Below are 17,336 nucleotides of genomic sequence, written 5' to 3'. Positions count from 1 at the left end.
CAGCACCATTATCCCACCTCACTCAGAAAGGTCCCCAGTGTCTCAGCTTGGATCACAGCACTGCATTCCAGGCTTCTGGGCATCTATTGAACCTCTGTTACCCTATATGCTTTCAGGAGTGGCCCTCAGAAAACAGGCCCATGCCAGTTTTCCCAGTGGAAAAAGTGTTGGCCCAGCATGTGCACGACACAGGTTTGATCCCTGGTCAGGGCACACATGAAAAGAGACTATCTGCTTCTGTTCTCCTCCCTCTCCTCCTTCTCTCTCTCTTCCCCTCCCACAGCCAGTGGATTGATTGGTTCCAGCATCAGCCCAATAGCTCAGTTGGTTCAAGTGTTGACCTCAGGCACTGAGGATTGCTCGGCTAATCTGAGCATGGACCCCAGACTTGGGTTGCTGGGTGGATCCTAGTAGGGGCACATGAAGGAAAATGTCTATCTCCCATCCTCTCACTGAAAAAAATTAAATCAAAAGTACAAATATAAAGATGTTTTCTAAGAATTAAAGGCATTTTAAATGAATCCTGAATATCTGAAGCATCTGATTTGAAATCTTATTTAGAGTGTACCATGAAAATTTCTAAGAAGAATTCTCTCTTTTTTTTCATTTTGAAGAACAGTTGTGCCCACCTTTAGCTGCTGCGAGCTCTCTCTTCCGCTTGCTGCCACACTTGATGCCCAGCATCTGGCCATACTCATCACCGTACCAGACTAGCAGCTCACAGTCTGGCTTGATGACCTGACAGGTTCGGTAGAAAATCTGCCTGCGATACTGAATGGCCACCAGGTTCTGCTCTTCATCATCACGGGCACAGTTCACATACCTGGGATTGAGGCAGATGAAAGAGAAGCAACCCACAGGCAATGAGTTCCTACTACCTCTTAGATCAATGTCCATCTCTGCAGCTGACACTCAAACTCCTATATCACCCACTCCAACTGTGCTCCCAAAGAACCTTCTGTTCAATGTCTGAGCCTGTCACAATGTCATATGACTTCCTATCTACAGGTCCTGCTTATGGTGCTCATCCTTTCTAATACCACTTTCCAAAGCTAATTCCAGATGTAACCTCCACCCTGATTGGTCGTAAACCCCAGTGACCTCTAGCTTTTCCAAACTAACTCAGGTTGTTTTATATCACATAACTTGCTACTTGATGTTGAACTCTGTGTCTAGATTAGTTCACATCATTCAATACTCAGCCCAAGGCAATCTTTTCTTGAGAGGCCTTTCTCCATTCTCCTCACATTTTATTTAGGCAGCATTTGATGCCTCACCCAAGTTCCCACATAAAACTGGAGGTCTCCCTGCACCACCAAAGTGAGAAATGAAGAGACAGACAAGCTCCCCCATGCGCTCGAGGGTGATCCACCTGGCATGCCCTCCAGGGGGTGATGTTCTGCCCATCTGGGGTGTTGCTGCACTGCAACCAGAGCCATTCTAGTGCCTGAGGCAGAAGCCATGGAGCCATTTTTAGTGCTGGGGCCAACTTTGCTTCAGTAGAGCCTTGGCTGTGGGAGGGCAAGAGAGAGATAGAGATAAAGGAGTTGGGGAAGGACAAAGAAGCAAATGAGTGATTCTCTGTGCTCTGGCAGGGAATCACATCCTGGACTTCCACAGTCAGGCTGATGCTCTACCGCTGAGCCAACTGTTTTGGACTTGGAGGTTTCTTTGTCTTAGCAAAATCATAAAGAACAATAATACCTTATTCACATTTTGTGGCCTCTGATAAAAGATCCCCTCATGGAAGTGGCCAATGATCATTTCTCTGCAGGCTTCAGAACTCAGGTCTAGTTAGAAGTGAGACTGGGAGATGACATCACATTTATGGCGCGGTAGGAAGCAATACTGAAAATCTCCCCATAAACTCAACAAGTACTTCAACCAGAAACAGAAAAACCTATCCTTGGAGTCTTCAGATGCTTCACAACACACCCGAAGGTAGGATCGAGCGAAAGATTGGCTAAATATATGGTCAAACTCCGGGGGAAATAAGGAGTAAGAAATGCTCCGCCTTCCTCTCTAATCCAAACAGGATGGCTTTCACTGAGAACTGAGAATATAGAAACTAAGGCGGGCATACAGATTGAATAGTTCCAGGCTGCGGTACAAACAGCCAAACCAGGCTGTGGCACGGAGATCCAAGCCGTGGAAAAACCTGGGCAATTCAAGCTAACACGCGTGCGCCAAACCCAGACAAAGAAAGACAAGTGGGGCAGCCATTTTCCGCATCTCCTGGTTGGTGTGGTTAGTGGGCAAGAGATTCCTATGAACACTTCAGGGGTGGGCGCCGCCCGTGCTAACCCACAGAGAAGCAAAGTCAGAGGCCTCTGTGTGGGCAAAAAGCAGCATCTCCTAGGAGCCCCAGCGCCCTGAGGGGACCGGGCACGGGGAGGGAGCTGGAGCCAACTCCAACAGCGGAACTTTTCTGTGCGGGAGGAGGGCTTTCGCGGAGCGAGAGGCGTCCCGCGTGAGCCTCATAATCTGGTCAGTGCGCACGCACGCAGAGTGGGCAAGAGATTCCTCCGAACTCCTCAGGGGTGGGCGCCCGTGTTTTCCCTCAGAGGAGCAGAGTCAGAGGCCCGTGAGCGGGCCAGGAGCGGAAGCCCCAGTGCCCTGGGAAAGCTGCACGGGGACAGAGCAAAAGCCAATTCCAACCCAGTAACTTTTCCGTGTGGGGAGAGGGCTTTCTCGGAGTGAGAGGCATCCCGGACGCCTGAGCCTCATAATCTGGTCAGTGTGCACGCAGGAAGAGTGGACAGGAGATTCCTCCGAACTCCTCAGGGGTGGGCGCCCGTGTTTTCCCTCAGAGGAGCAGAGTCAGAGGCCTGTGAGCGGGACAGGAGCGGAAGCCCCAGCGCCCTGGGAAAGCCGCACGGGGACAGAGCGAAAGCCAATTCCAACCCAGTAACTTTTCCGTGTGGGCAGAGGGCTTTCTTGGAATGAGAGGCGTCCCGGATGCCTGAGCCTCATAATCTGGTCAGTGCACACGCAGGAAGAGTGGACAGGAGATTCCTCCGAACTCCTCAGGGGTGGGCACCCGTGTTTTTCCCACAGAGGAGCAGGTCTGTGAGCGGGCCAGGAGTGGAATCTCAGGCAGCCCTAGCCCCTTGGGAAAGCCGCACGAGGATAGAGCGAAAGCCAATTCCAAAGCTCGATCTTTTCCGTGTGGGTAGGGATTTCACTCGAAGTGTGACCTGTCTGGTCTGACATCCTGGTGGGTGCGCACGGAGAGTGGGCTAGAGATTCCTCCAAACACCTCAGGAGTGGGCACTCGAGTTATCCCACAGAGGGGCAGAGCCAGAGGTCTTTGAGTGAGAGGAAGCCATGCCTGATTATGCTGGCAGGTCTGACTGACTGAGCCTTACTCAGAGCCCTGTGCTGAGTGGGAATAGAGTGGGGAGTTGCCAGCTCTTTGAGACTCTTACTATCCAGGCAGAGGCAACAGCAACCCCATAGCTGGATTATCAGGCTTCTAATTGTGGAAGGAAAGACTAGGAGAGAGGCTCCAGGAACACTCTCACAGTGAGAGATCCTCTCACTGTTGGAGCCTATAAACACTAATGAACCTCGACTGCCAACGAGACTGAAGCCCAATACATGACATCGCCATAGAGAATTATCAACTGCAAACCTCTTCCAGAGCGTGCCACAGGGGCAGAACCCGGGGTACAAAGTCACCGACCAGAAAGACAGAAAAGAAAAAGCAAGACAACAACCTCTCAAAATCAAGAATAATCTGCAGATTTTATAACCTATCCCATTTTATTATATTTATTATATTATTATATTCATCTGTGTCTCTTTTCTTCATTCTTGATTTTTTTTTCTACTCCAATTTGGTCATTTAATTCTCTCTCAGTCTTACTCTCGCCTCTCTTTGAACTACACTACCCATAAGTGTTATATCTCCCATTATCTTTTCTTTCCTCCTCCTTTCTCTCTTTGAGGGTTGCAATCCAAAACCCCTACTCTCTCTTTCTCTCTCCTCCTTTTTCTTTTTTCTTCTTTAAGTGGTTCCATCTTTTCTCTCTCTCTCTCTCTCTCTCTCTCTCTTTTCTCCCTCTATATTAGTCTCTTCCTGTCTCTTTTACGTCTTCTCTCATTCAAACTTCAATAACGAACAAATTATCTTATCTGGGACTCAAACTTAAGTTTGTGGCATTTTGGAGGGTTTTTACTTCACCTTTTAAACACATTAGCAGTGCTCCCATCCCTGGCTCTCCATTTTATCTAGTTCTTGTTCCACTAAATACAATAGTAATTTTTTAATTTTCCACCCCTTTTTCCTGTTTCCCTCTTATTCCTCTCATCATAACTCTGAGTCAGACAACACCTAAAAGCAAAACATTTTATTCTTGACCCAAATTTTTTCCTAATTTGCTTTTTGTGGGTCTATACTGCTCCCCCCTTTTTTATTTATAAATATTTTTTTCTTTTATTTTTTTTCTTTTTGTTTTTCTTTTTCCTTTACCCCTATATTCTCCCCAATTCAGGCCCTCCACTACAGGTATTGTTTGTTCTATTTAATACAATATAATTCACAGTTCATCACAAGATTTTCCAAAAAAGAGGGGAGAGGAGAGGAGAGGAAAAAAGGAGGGGAAGGAATTATTCCCTTTTTTTCCTCAAATTTTTATCTTATTTTATTTTTCTTTATTTAATGATTAATTTTTAAAAAAAAACGCGCAATTTTTATTTTTATTTTTTTATCCTTTTATTCCTTATAAAATTTCATTAATACTATCAAGAAAACCACCCTCAGATGCCATTAAAGAAGAGAAAATCTAATATCATGGATACAAAAGATAGAGAGGTAACACAGAGAGATGAGGAAAAATCTATGGAGAAAAAATTTAAGATATTGGAAACCTTGGAGTTAAACGACAGAGAATTTAAAATAGAAATTCTAAAAATACTCAGAGATATACAAGAAAACACAGAAAGGCAACTTAGGGAGCTCAGAAAACAACTCGATGAACACAAAGAGTATATCTCCAAGGAAATTGAAACTATAAAAACAAATCAAACAGAGATGAAAAACTCAATTCATGAGCTGAAAAATGAGGTAACAAGCTTAGCTAATAGAACAGGCCAGATAGAAGAGAGGATCAGCGAAATAGAAGACAAGCAACTTGAGGCTCAACAAAGAGAAGAAGAAAGAGATTCAAAAATTAAAAAAAATGAAATAGCCCTGCAGGAATTATCTGACTCCATCAAAAAGAATAACATAAGAATAATAGGTATATCAGAGGGAGAAGAGAGAGAAAATGGAATGGAGAACATACTCAAGCAAATAATAGATGAGAACTTCCCAAGCCTCTGGAAAGAACTAAAACCTCAAATTCTAGAAGCAAACAGAACTCCAAGTTTTCTTAACCCCAACAAACCTACTTCAAGGCACATCATAATAAAATTGGCACAAACCAACTGCAAAGAAAAAATTCTCAAGGCAGCCAGGGAAAAGAAGAATACAACATATAAAAGAAGGCCCATTAGATTATCATCAGATTTCTCAACAGAAACTCTACAAGCTAGAAGAGAGTGGACCCCAATATTTAAAGTCTTGAAAGAGAGGAACTTTCAGCCACGAATACTATACCCATCAAAGCTAACCTTCAAATATGAAGGAGAAATAAAAACATTCACAGATACAGAAAAGATGAGAGAATTTATCACCAGAAAACCCCCACTCCGGGAAATACTAAAGGGGGTTCTCCAATCAGATACAAAGAATAAAAAAACAACAACAACAAAGCCAGAAGTAAAAGCTCCAAGAAGAACATAACAAAACCAACTTTAAACTGTGACAACAATAAGAAAGGGGGGGAGAGGATGAAGATTAACAGTAGCAAAGGGCGATGGAGGGCAAAAGTACTCACAAAATAGTGCACTACAATGAACAGGGTAGGAACCCTTTTCATTACTTAATGGTAACCACCATTGAAAAAACCACCACAGAAGCACATGATTTAAAAAAGATAGCAACAGAGGAAAGATGTATGGAACACAACCAAATAAAAACAAAAGATAGAAAAACGAAAGAGAAGAATCAAACAAGGCACAAAACTAACAGAAAGCAATCTATAAAATGGCAATGAGGAACTCACAAGTGTCAATAATTACACTAAATGTAAACGGATTAAACTCACCAATAAAAAGGCACAGAGTAGCCGAATGGATCAAAAAAGAAAATCCAACTGTATGCTGCCTACAAGAAACTCATCTAAGTAACAAGGATAAAAACAAACTCAAAGTGAAAGGCTGGAAAACAATACTCCAAGCAAATAACATCCAAAAAAAAGCAGGTGTAGCAATACTCATATCGTATAATGCTGACTACAAGACAGGAAAAGTACTCAGAGACAAAAATGGCCATTTCATAATGGCTAAGGGGACACTGAATCAAGAAGACATAACAATTCTTAATATATATGCACCAAACCAAGGAGCACCAAAATATATAAGACAGCTACTTATTGACCTTAAAACAAAAACTAACAAAAATACAATCATACTTGGAGACCTCAATACACCGCTGACGGCTCTAGATCGGTCATCCAAACAGAGAATCAACAAAGACATAGTGGCCTTAAACAAAACAATAGAGCACCTGGATATGATAGACATCTACAGGACATTTCATCCCAAAGTGACTGAGTATACATTTTTCTCCAGTGTACATGGATCATTCTCAAGAATTGACCATATGTTGGGCCACAAAAACAACATCAGCAAATTCAGAAAAATTGAAGTTGTACCAAGCATATTTTCTGATCATCAAGCCTTGAAACTAGAATTCAACAGCAAAAAAGAGGGAAAAAATCCCACAAAAATGTGGAAACTAAACAACATACTTTTAAAGAATGAATGGGTCAAAGAAGAAATAAGTGCAGAGATCAAAAGATATATACAGACAAATGAAAATGACAATACGACATATCAGAATCTATGGGATGCAGCAAAAGCAGTGATAAGAGGGAAGTTCATATCATTTCAGGCATATATGAACAAACAAGAGAGAGCCCAAGTGAACCACTTAACTTCCCACCTTAAGGAACTAGAAAAAGAAGAACAAAGACAACCCAAAACCAGGCGAAGAAAGGAGATAATAAAAATCAGAGCAGAAATAAATGAAATAGAGAACAGAAAAACTATAGAAAAAATTAATAGAACAAGGAGCTGGTTCTTTGAAAAAATCAACAAAATTGACAAACCCTTGGCAAGACTTACCAAGGAAAAAAGAGAAAGAACTCATATAAACAAAATCCAAAATGAAAGAGGAGAAATCACCATGGACATCGTAGATATACAAAGAATTATTGTCGAATACTATGAAAAACTTTATGCCACTAAATTCAACAACCTAGAAGAAATGGATAAATTCCTAGAACAATACAACCTTCCTAGACTGAGTCAAGGAGAAGCAGAAAGCCTAAACAGACCTATTAGTAGAGAAGAAACAGAAAAAACCATTAAAAACCTCCCCAAAAATAAAAGTCCAGGCCCAGACGGCTATACCAGCGAATTTTATCAAACCTTCAAAGAAGACTTGGTTCCTATTCTACTCAAAGTCTTCCAAAAAATTGAAGAAGCAGCAATACTTCCAAACACATTTTATGAGGCAAACATAACCCTTATACCAAAACCAGGCAAGGATGGCACAAAAAAAGAAAACTACAGACCAATATCTCTAATGAATACAGATGCTAAAATACTAAACAAAATACTAGCAAATTGAATACAACAACATATTAAAAAAATAATACATCATGATCAAGTGGGATTCATCCCAGAATCTCAAGGATGGTTCAACATACGTAAAACGGTTAACGTAATACACCATATCAACAAAACAAAGAACAAGAACCACATGATATTATCAATAGATGCAGAAAAGGCTTTTGATAAAATACAACACAATTTTATGTTTAAGACTCTCAACAAAATGGGTATAGAAGGAAAATATCTCAACATGATAAAGGCCATATATGATAAACCATCAGCTAACATCATACTAAATGGCACAAAACTGAAGGCTTTCCCCCTTAAATCAGGAACAAGACAGGGTTGTCCACTCTCTCCACTCTTATTTAATGTGGTACTAGAGGTTCTAGCCACAGCAATCAGACAAGACAAAGAAATAAAAGGCATCCATATCGGAAAAGAAGAAGTAAAGGTATCACTTTTTGCAGATGATATGATCCTATACATTGAAAACCCCAAAGAATCCACAAAAAGACTTCTAGAAAAAATAAGCCAATACAGTAAGGTCGCAGGATACAAAATTAACATACAGAAGTCAATAGCCTTTCTATATGCGAACAATGAAACATTTGAGAATGAGCTCAAAAGCATAATCCCCTTCACGATTGCAACAAAAAAAATAAAATACCTAGGAATAAACATAACAAAGAATGTAAAGGACTTATACAATGAAAACTATAAACCATTGTTAAGGGAAATCAAAAAAGACATTATGAGATGGAAGAATTTTCCTTGTTCTTGGTTAGGTAGAATAAATATAATCAAGATGGCCATATTACCCAAAGCTATATACAAATTTAATGCAATTCCCATCAAAATTCCAATGACATTTTTTAAAGAAATGGAGCAAAAAATAATCAGATTTATATGGAACTATAAAAAGCCCCGAATAGCCAAAGCAATTCTAAAGAAAAGGAATGAAGCTGGGGGCATTACAATACCTGACTTCAAACTCTATTATAGGGCCACGACAATCAAAACAACATGGTATTGGCAGAAAAATAGACACTCAGACCAATGGAACAGAATAGAAAGTCCAGAAATAAAACCACATATATATAGTCAAATAATTTTTGATAAAGGGGCCAACAACACTCAATGGAGAAAAGAAAGCCTCTTCAACAAATGGTGCTGGGAAAACTGGAAAGCCACATGCAAAAGAATGAAGCTGGACTACAGTTTGTCCCCCTGTACTAAAATTAACTCAAAATGGATCAAAGATCTAAACATAAGACCTGAAACAATAAAGTACATAGAAGAAGACATAGGTACCAAACTCATGGACCTGGGCTTTAAAGAGCATTTTATGAATTTGACTCCACAGGCAAGAGAAGTGAAAGCAGAAATTAATGAATGGGACTACATCAGACTAAGAAGTTTTTGTTCAGCAAGAGAAATTGATAACAAGATAAACAGACAGCCAACTAATTGGGAAATGATATTTTTAAACACCTGCTCAGATAAGGGCCTAATATCCAAAATATACAAAGAACTCATAAAACTCAACGACAAACAAACAAACAATCCAATAAAAAAATGGGAAGAGGATATGAACAGACACTTCTCCCAGGAAGAAATACAAATGGCCAACAGATATATGAAAAGATGCTCATCTTCTTTAGTTATTAGAGAAATGCAAATCAAAACGGCAATGAGATACCACCTCACACCTGTTCGATTAGCTATTATTAGCAAGACAGGTAATAACAAATGTTGGAGAGGCTGTGGAGAAAAAGGAACCCTCATCCACTGTTGGTGGGAATGTAAAGTAGTACAACCATTATGGAAGAAAGTATGGTGGTTCCTCAAAAAACTGAAAATAGAACTACCTTATGACCCAGCAATCCCTCTACTGTGTATATACCCCCAAAACTCAGAAACATTGACTTGTAAAGACACATGCAGCCCCATGTTCATTGCAGCATTGTTCACAGTGGCCAGGACATGGAAACAACCAAAAAGCCCATCAATAGATGACTGGATAAAGAAGATGTGGCACATATACACTATGGAATACTACTCAGCCATAAGAAATGATGACATCGGATCATTTATAGCAAAATGGTGGGATCTTGACAACATTATATGGAGTGAAATAAGTAAATCAGAAAAAACCAGGAACTGCATTTTTCCATACGTAGATGGGACATAAAAGTGAGACCAAGAGACATTGACAAGAGTGTGGTGGTTACGGGGGGAGAGTGGAGAAGGAGAGGGAAGGGGGAGGGGGAGGGGCACAAAGAGAACTAGATAGAGGGTGACAGGACAATCTGACTTTGGGTGATGGGTATGCAACATAATTGAACTTTAAGATAACCTGGACATATTACCTTTGAATATATGTATCTTGATTTACTGATGTCACCCCATTAAAAATAAATACAATAAAAAAAAAAGAAATACAAAAAAAAAAAAAAGAAGTGAGACTGGGATCATTTGCTGGCCTCACAGTGTTAGGCTATTCTGGGTTAGGTATCCTGGCACTGTGCACTTCTCAAAAATAGAAAAATTATACTTAAACATTTTCAAAATCAATTGTTTCACTCTGTTTGCAATATGTCCTCCATAAGATGATGGGTTATATGATCTGCTTAAGGAATGCATACCTTCCTCCAAACTGGATTATAGTAAAGGCTTGCTTAAATAATGTTGATTAGCTCAATTAAAGTGTAATCCAGGCCCTCAAAATTTGTTCTCCAGTGCCTAAATGTCTAGATTTGTAGAGATTTATATTTTGAGGACATATGCTATATTTTTATCTCCTTTTTTCATCTAAATACTTCTTTCCTTGAAAGAGCACTGAATGGAGATAAAAGAGGAACAGAGGATTGAGGGAGACCACTGAGGGAGGCATGATGAGAAGGAAAGATGTATGCGTCTGAGAGGGATAATTGTTTTTCGTGAATCTCAGAAACTTCTTGGCCTTACCTCATCCAGTTGGCCAAGGATTCATCCTTCCCATCCACATACTCATGGCAGTTTCTCTCTTTGTTGATCTGCATTTCAGGAAGAAAATATAAAGAGTTATTTTGGATGAGAAGGTAATAAAAGAATTATTTTACCCTACTGTCAACTAAAGTCTTTCAGCTTGCATGCACTGCCACTTGGGAGCACCTGATATTTTTTTTACTCATCACATCTGAGTTGACGTCTACTCAGGGATGGGAGGAGGCATTCTTTTGTGTCTGTACCACTTCGCTCTCACTTAACCTGTGATAGTTATCAGGAGTTCCATAGTGTGCAAAGTCCTCTGAATGCAAAACTAACCATATTGTCTCCATCCATGTCCTAGTATGTAGAAGGGCAGGTCCCACCAACCCATGAAAGTGATGTGGGAAGTTACAAGACGGAGAAAGAGGTAAATACTTCTCACCAGCCAAGAGTATCCATTTTTGCCTGCCTCTTCATCTTCTGTGATCTGGCCCTCATAAGGGCCAAAGTGCAGACCCACTGGTAGAGCAGATGCCTCATTCCACACTCCAAGCCCAGCTTCAGGGATGCCTGATGGTCTGATTCTCAACCCAGGGGGCAGAGTGAGGGCTGCGTGGTTTGGATGCCCCTTATGCACTGCAGTGTCTTTTACAAATGTTGGGGGCCCATGCACGTCACAACTGTCAATGAAGAAGTTCTGACACTTCTCACAATCTGGGGGTGAGAGCAACAGGGATTAGGGAAGGTGTAGTGCATGTTCCTGGACACAAAGAGCATCAGAGTGAGCCCAGGAACTCATATCATTGAGCCTCAGTTGTGTAGTGCACGTCCCTAGGTGAACAGAATTCTCTAAGGGCCATATGACCAGATGAAATTACTGTATTAAAAGATAACATGCTTTGTGAGGGTCACTTACAGAGGTAGTCATCATCCTGGGGCTCGCTGGCCTCTTGGTACACATGGCCTTTTCTTTCTCGTAGGCTGTACATCTTTACTTCAGTCTCCTTTCTCCTGAGTTCTAAGTTGGAGAAGAGTGAGTTTGGTGGAGTCTGGAGTGTTAGTCTCTATTTTGTCCAAAAACTCACAATCTCCTCCCATTAAATTATCACCTGTTCTTCTATATTCTCTATATTTTCCTTTGTCAACTAAGGAATAAGGCTCTATAATAATAAGCCTCTACACTGACTGTAGTCAATGGCCAATACAATATTTGTTTGTACATCTTCCCATTATGGGGTTTAACTTTCTAACTTTTAGTTATTCATTAAGGGCACAGTATATGTAAGGCATTTAGGAAAGGCCTGCCTATAGAACACGAACAGTATACGGTTGCTATTATCAGAGATGTTTTTATTGGACTTGTATCTGTCAGTTATTTTACATTGAACTTAAGCCCTAGCCAGTGGCTCAGTGGATAGAGTGTTGGCCCAGTGTATGTCCCAGGTGTGATTCTGGTCAGGGTACATAAGAGAAGTGACCATCTCCTTCTCCACTTCTCCCTCTCCCTCTTTCATTCCTGCAGCCAGTGGCTCAACTGTTTTGAGTATTGGCCCTGGGCACTGAGGATGGCTCAGTTAGCTAGAGCACATCATCCTGAGGTGCTAAAAAACAGCTCAGTACTCAAGAATTGGAGTTCCCAGGTAGATCCTGGCAAGAGTGCATATGGTAGTCAGCCTCACTATCTCCCTTCTTCGTACCTAAAACATAAACAAATACACACAAAAAAATAAATTTAATTGAATACTGTCAAAGAATATATGCACGTATCTTCACCTTACACATTAGCATTCAAGAGCTCAGAGAGTTTGTAAGATTTTCTGAAATTTCCAGTGCTACATTCACTCTCGGTTTAGTAGAGCTTAAATCTAGGTTTATCCAAAGTCTACTCCACATATATAGGCCATACTTATTAGCCTTTCTAGAGGACTCAGAGCAGCTGAAATCTACAAATGATTTTCTCTTACCCAATTTTCATCTAGAGTGTTGTCCAGAGGATCTTGCTTCTCCAGGATGGACTGTGATGCTGAGGACCCAGGTTTGAAACCCTGAAGCTGCCGGTTTTAGTTTGGGCTAATCCGGCTTTAGTTCTGGCTCACCAGCTTGAGCATAGGGTTGCCAGCTTGAGCATGAGATCATAGGCATGACCCCATGTTCTCTGGCTGAAGTCCAAAGTAGCTGGCTTTAGCAAGGGGTCACTCACTGTGCTGTAGCCCCCCGAGTGAAGGCACATATGAGAAATCAATCAATGAACAACAAAGGAGCTGCAATGACAAATTCATGCTTCTCATCTCTCTCACTTTCAGCCAGTCTGCCTCTGTCTGTCCCTCCCTCTCTCTCTATTTCCCACTGAAATAAAAAGAAAAAGAAAAAAATTGGCTGTTCATGTGAAAAATATAATAAAGTTCCCTTAACTTGACAGAAAGTCTATTTCTTTAACATTACACTTTCTTCTTACTGTCTTTTGTTTTTTTTTAATTTTTTAAAAAAATTTGCCTGACCTGTGTTGGCACAGTGGATAAAGCAGTAACTTAGAACACTGAGGTCACCAATTTGTAACCCTAGGCTTGCCTGGTCAAGGCACATACAAGGAGCAACTATGACAATTTGATACTTCCTGCTCCTGTCTGCCTCCTTTCTCTCTCTCTCTCTCTCTCTCTCTCTCTCTTTTTTCTTACTCCTCTCTCTAAATAAAAATTTTATTTCTTATGGGCTTTTATTCTTTTATACTGTTCCTGCTCATTAACACATCTACAAATATGTGTAAATATTTACACATGGAAGCAGTGTAGCAAATCACCTCGTACTGCACAATGAACTGTTTGCATCTCACTGTTTGCTAAATGTAAGCTCTGTCCCTTGTTAGCTGCTGAGAGGCAGGGACCTCACCCTGGGTTGGTTTCTAAAGGGCAGTGCCGTGCCTGCGGACTCCACCTGCCTGGGACTCCACCTCACTGCCTCTGAGTTCATTCTTCATGCGAGGCCTCAGTGTCTTCCGCAGGGGATCTGGCGGCCTGCCTATGTTGAAAGAGGGCTGAGGGACTCTGAGGCCTTGGGGAGAAACAATTATGGTCCCCAAAGGGAAGCGCTTGAAGGAGCATGTAAAGCCAGTAGCCACAGCCACCATCACAGCTGCCTGGCCCATGCTGGTTCATGTTGGATTCGTACAGTTGTTAAAGAAACAGTGGAGCCAAAAGCTGATGGGCCATCATCTTTAATTCTAGCTTGCACTTGGCAGGCAAGTAAAACACACATTGGGCTCCAAAAACCACTTCTTCAGTGCTCACGTAGCTACTGACTTATCCGAGTTTCCTAGAATCAAAGGTTTCTAGCTCAACAGACTTATTCATCTCTGTTCCCCATTTACTCTCTGCCCAAACTGGCTTTTCCTTCAGCACTCTGCCATCATGGCTGCTTCTCCTGGCCTCCTCCATGTGGCCTTTCTCTGCTCTCCTCTCTAATGCTAATCTCAGTAACCAAGAGAGCAAGCTCCCAGCCTGCCCCCCTTTAGAGTGTAGATTCAAAACCTTTAATCCAATATGCAAAATAGGAAAGTCTCTAATACAAAGTCACTTATCTGAAGCATTATGGAATTGTACCACCCCACAACAAAAAGGGTGGGAAAGGCTTAGTCCTACAAACAAGCCCCAGGCTACAAGGATCCTGCCTGGCCACAGACCGCCCCCAACACACCTGGGTGATGGGCGCCCACGTGGGCAGCGCCATCTTTAACAAAGTGAGCATAATATATTTTATCTGCCAACAGAGAATAGCTGACACTGGGCCGGCCTGTGTGCCACCCCGCGGTCCCCGCCTGGTCCCCGGGCCCCATCACCTTTCCGCAGCAGCGCCTCCTGGTTCCTCTCCATGTTGCGGCAGCGCACCTTTGCCCAGTCGCCCAAGGTGGCCCTCCCAGTAGTAATAGGCACAGATGTCCCTGAAGTCGTGGGTGCCTGGGGGAAGATGCAGCCACGTGACCTCGCAAAGCCTCCGCAGAACCGCCCCTCACCCCGCTGGGTCCTGGCTGCCCCCAAGCGCCATTTCCGCCGCTCCCCCAGCGCCACTTCACGGGATACAGTTTTGGTCCATGTTCCGGCCACCCTGCACGATCAGCCCTGACGTGCCTGCGCGGGAGATGGAGCTGAGGCTGACTGCTTGGCCCAGGGGCGCATGTGTGTGCGCTCGCGATTGGGTGTCTTAAGAGGCGACAGGTGGGCCAGCCCCAGGGATGCAGGGACAGGCCAGGTCGTGGATTCCAGCTAAGTCAGTGACCCCCTTGCTGAAGCCTGCGGTTTGGGATTTAAGTAAGCGACCTTTAGGCTCAACTGGTGATCATGAGGTCATGTCTATGATCTCACACTCAAGCTGGTGAGTCTGCGCTCAAGCTGGATGAGCTCATTACATTTTCTTGTCGTTCATGCGCTCTCCTGAGTTCCTCCATTCTACTCTCAAGTTTATTGAACATCGTTATGACTGTTTGCTTTGAATACTTTATCTGTTCATTGACCCACATCTATTGCATTAGCTTAATTTTCGGGAGTTTTTTTCTTGTTCCTTCTTTTGGGGTATATTCTTCTGTCTCTCCATTTTCTTTGACTGTGTGTTTTTGTTTTTTTGAGTTGAATGGAATAGTCATTCACCCAGTCTTGAACAGGTTGTCTTTGTTACATTGTGTGTTGAGTAGTTTCAGCCTGCCGGTTTTCATTGGGGGGAGGTGCATGCAGTGCCTGTCCTGTCACCTGGCCTGAAGGAGTGGGTTCTGAATGGGCCACCTGGGCTGTGTGAGCCTCCTTGCCTTTTAATCTGGGCAGGGCTGCCTGGTGCAAAAGGGGCTGCGTGGTGTGTGCTTTGCGTGTCCTGTTTTAATTATGTGTTGTCAGAGCACGGTCTGCGTTGGGTTACCTGATTGCTTTCTTGAATCTCACCCCCCATTACATCCACCCTTTGTCCTGGTGGGGCAGCCTGGGTGACACAGTTTTAATTTGTACATTCTTCACGGTCTTGGGGCTTGGCAGCCCTGTGCACATGCACAGCATTGCCCCCTCACTGCACACTGGGCTGCAAGGTTTTGCTAGGTTTGTGCTTTCTTTGAGTAGAGCAGCCCGACCAGGGCATGCAGCAGCACCCCCCATTCTCTGCACTTTCTCTGATCAGGCAGTCCTCTCTGCAGACCATAGCCCATTTGCTGGCTCCCCATTTTCCAGTAAGGGTAATGCCAATAGTAACCCACTATTTCTGCACTTTATCTGGGTCAAATAGTCCTGCAGCTGGTACCAGAGTGTTTTGCTAGCTCTGCACTCTCTTTAGGTGGGGAGCCCCACATGCACATGCAGCTCAGTGGGTGAAGTGTCACCCTGCCATACCTACCTGCTGGGTTGATATGTGGAAGAGTAACTCTTTCATACAAGCTATGCTGTTCTCATGATTCTGTTGTATTTTGCTCCAGGAGGGGTGGCTGTGGATGAGCTGCAGCATCCTGTGGGTGGCCAGAGAGTGTGGATGTAGCTCCTGTCTTCTATCCACATGCTTGGGTGGTGAAATTAGTGGAACTCACTGGTCTCTTAGTTCCTGAGCTGTTCCTTCACCCCCTGCAGAGCTGTCATGGTTCCTCAGGTTTCTCTATGCATCCCCCTTCCTCTCTCTCTGTCTCTCTTTCTCTGACTTCTTGTGCCGAAGCTCTTTAATTGTTTCTCAGTTGTCTTTCAGGAGGAATTGTTCAAAGTAAAGGGTTACGTTGGATGGGTTTTTGGGAAGGTGCTAGCTCAGCGTTTACATATGTCACCATCTTGGACCCACTGGAGAGTTCTTAAATAGAGTCTGATATTGGCTGCAGCAACAGGCTTCTGCTCTGATATGCCCTTACTAGAGAGCTCGGTGGTCATATGAAATGACCGCTGTTCTAGATATTATAAATTGTAATTAAAATGATTTGTGCAAAGGTGTCTGCTAATTCAAACTGAATTACACAGGGCAGGTGGCGAGGACGCCCCTTTGCTTAGTGCCCCATGGGGTTTCCCCCTTCTACTTGCTTAATTGCTTAAAGTAGAGTGCAATGAAGGAAACCACTGGTGGTACATTTCTTAAGAGCCACCGCTAGCTCAATAAATAAAGATGATTTAAATAATAAAATGTTAATTTACATGTCAAAGATCTCTTTTTACACATTTTTTGTGTAGATCTTTCCATCATTTTTAAGCTCGCCTTGCATCAATTATTTTTTTATTTTACGTGCAAATTGGTTAATGTCTTGAAATAGTTTCCCCATTTCATTAAGTAAGGTCTCAGGAACTCTTTTATTCCATTCTGAACATGCCAAACTGGCTTCTGAGGGATCAAGTATATATAATTGAGCAAACTTTCTTTTCCCGTTAGAAGGATACAAAGTTCCAGTTTGATGGTAAACTTGACCATGAAGTCGAAAGCAATAAAGTCCTGGTCCAGGCAAGTCAATTGGTTTGTTTCTCATGGACGCAAAAGCAAACGAACTATGAATGGATCGAATGCTATCCATGTACTGTTTGCTATTTGGATGCTAATTAGTCAATAATGTATTCAAGAGTGGTGGATATTTCTCAAGTAGTGGAACTACAATGTTTACGTACTTGCAACATTGAGAAAACCCTTTCTTGCCACCGGTCAAA

General features: G+C 42.6%; 1 pseudogene; it reads right to left on the bottom strand.

The window, feature by feature from the left end:
• Positions 1-307: 307 nt before the first annotated feature.
• On the bottom strand, positions 308-14,564 carry LOC136318303 (histone-lysine N-methyltransferase PRDM7-like; annotated as a pseudogene).
• Between the last annotated feature and the right edge of the window lie 2,772 nt (positions 14,565-17,336).

This window comes from Saccopteryx bilineata, unplaced genomic scaffold, assembly GCF_036850765.1.
Source record: "Saccopteryx bilineata isolate mSacBil1 unplaced genomic scaffold, mSacBil1_pri_phased_curated manual_scaffold_29, whole genome shotgun sequence".
NCBI classification, from domain to species: domain Eukaryota; kingdom Metazoa; phylum Chordata; class Mammalia; order Chiroptera; family Emballonuridae; genus Saccopteryx; species Saccopteryx bilineata.
Note: the sequence above shows the minus strand (reverse complement) of the source record. Positions and strands in the feature narration are given on the sequence as shown.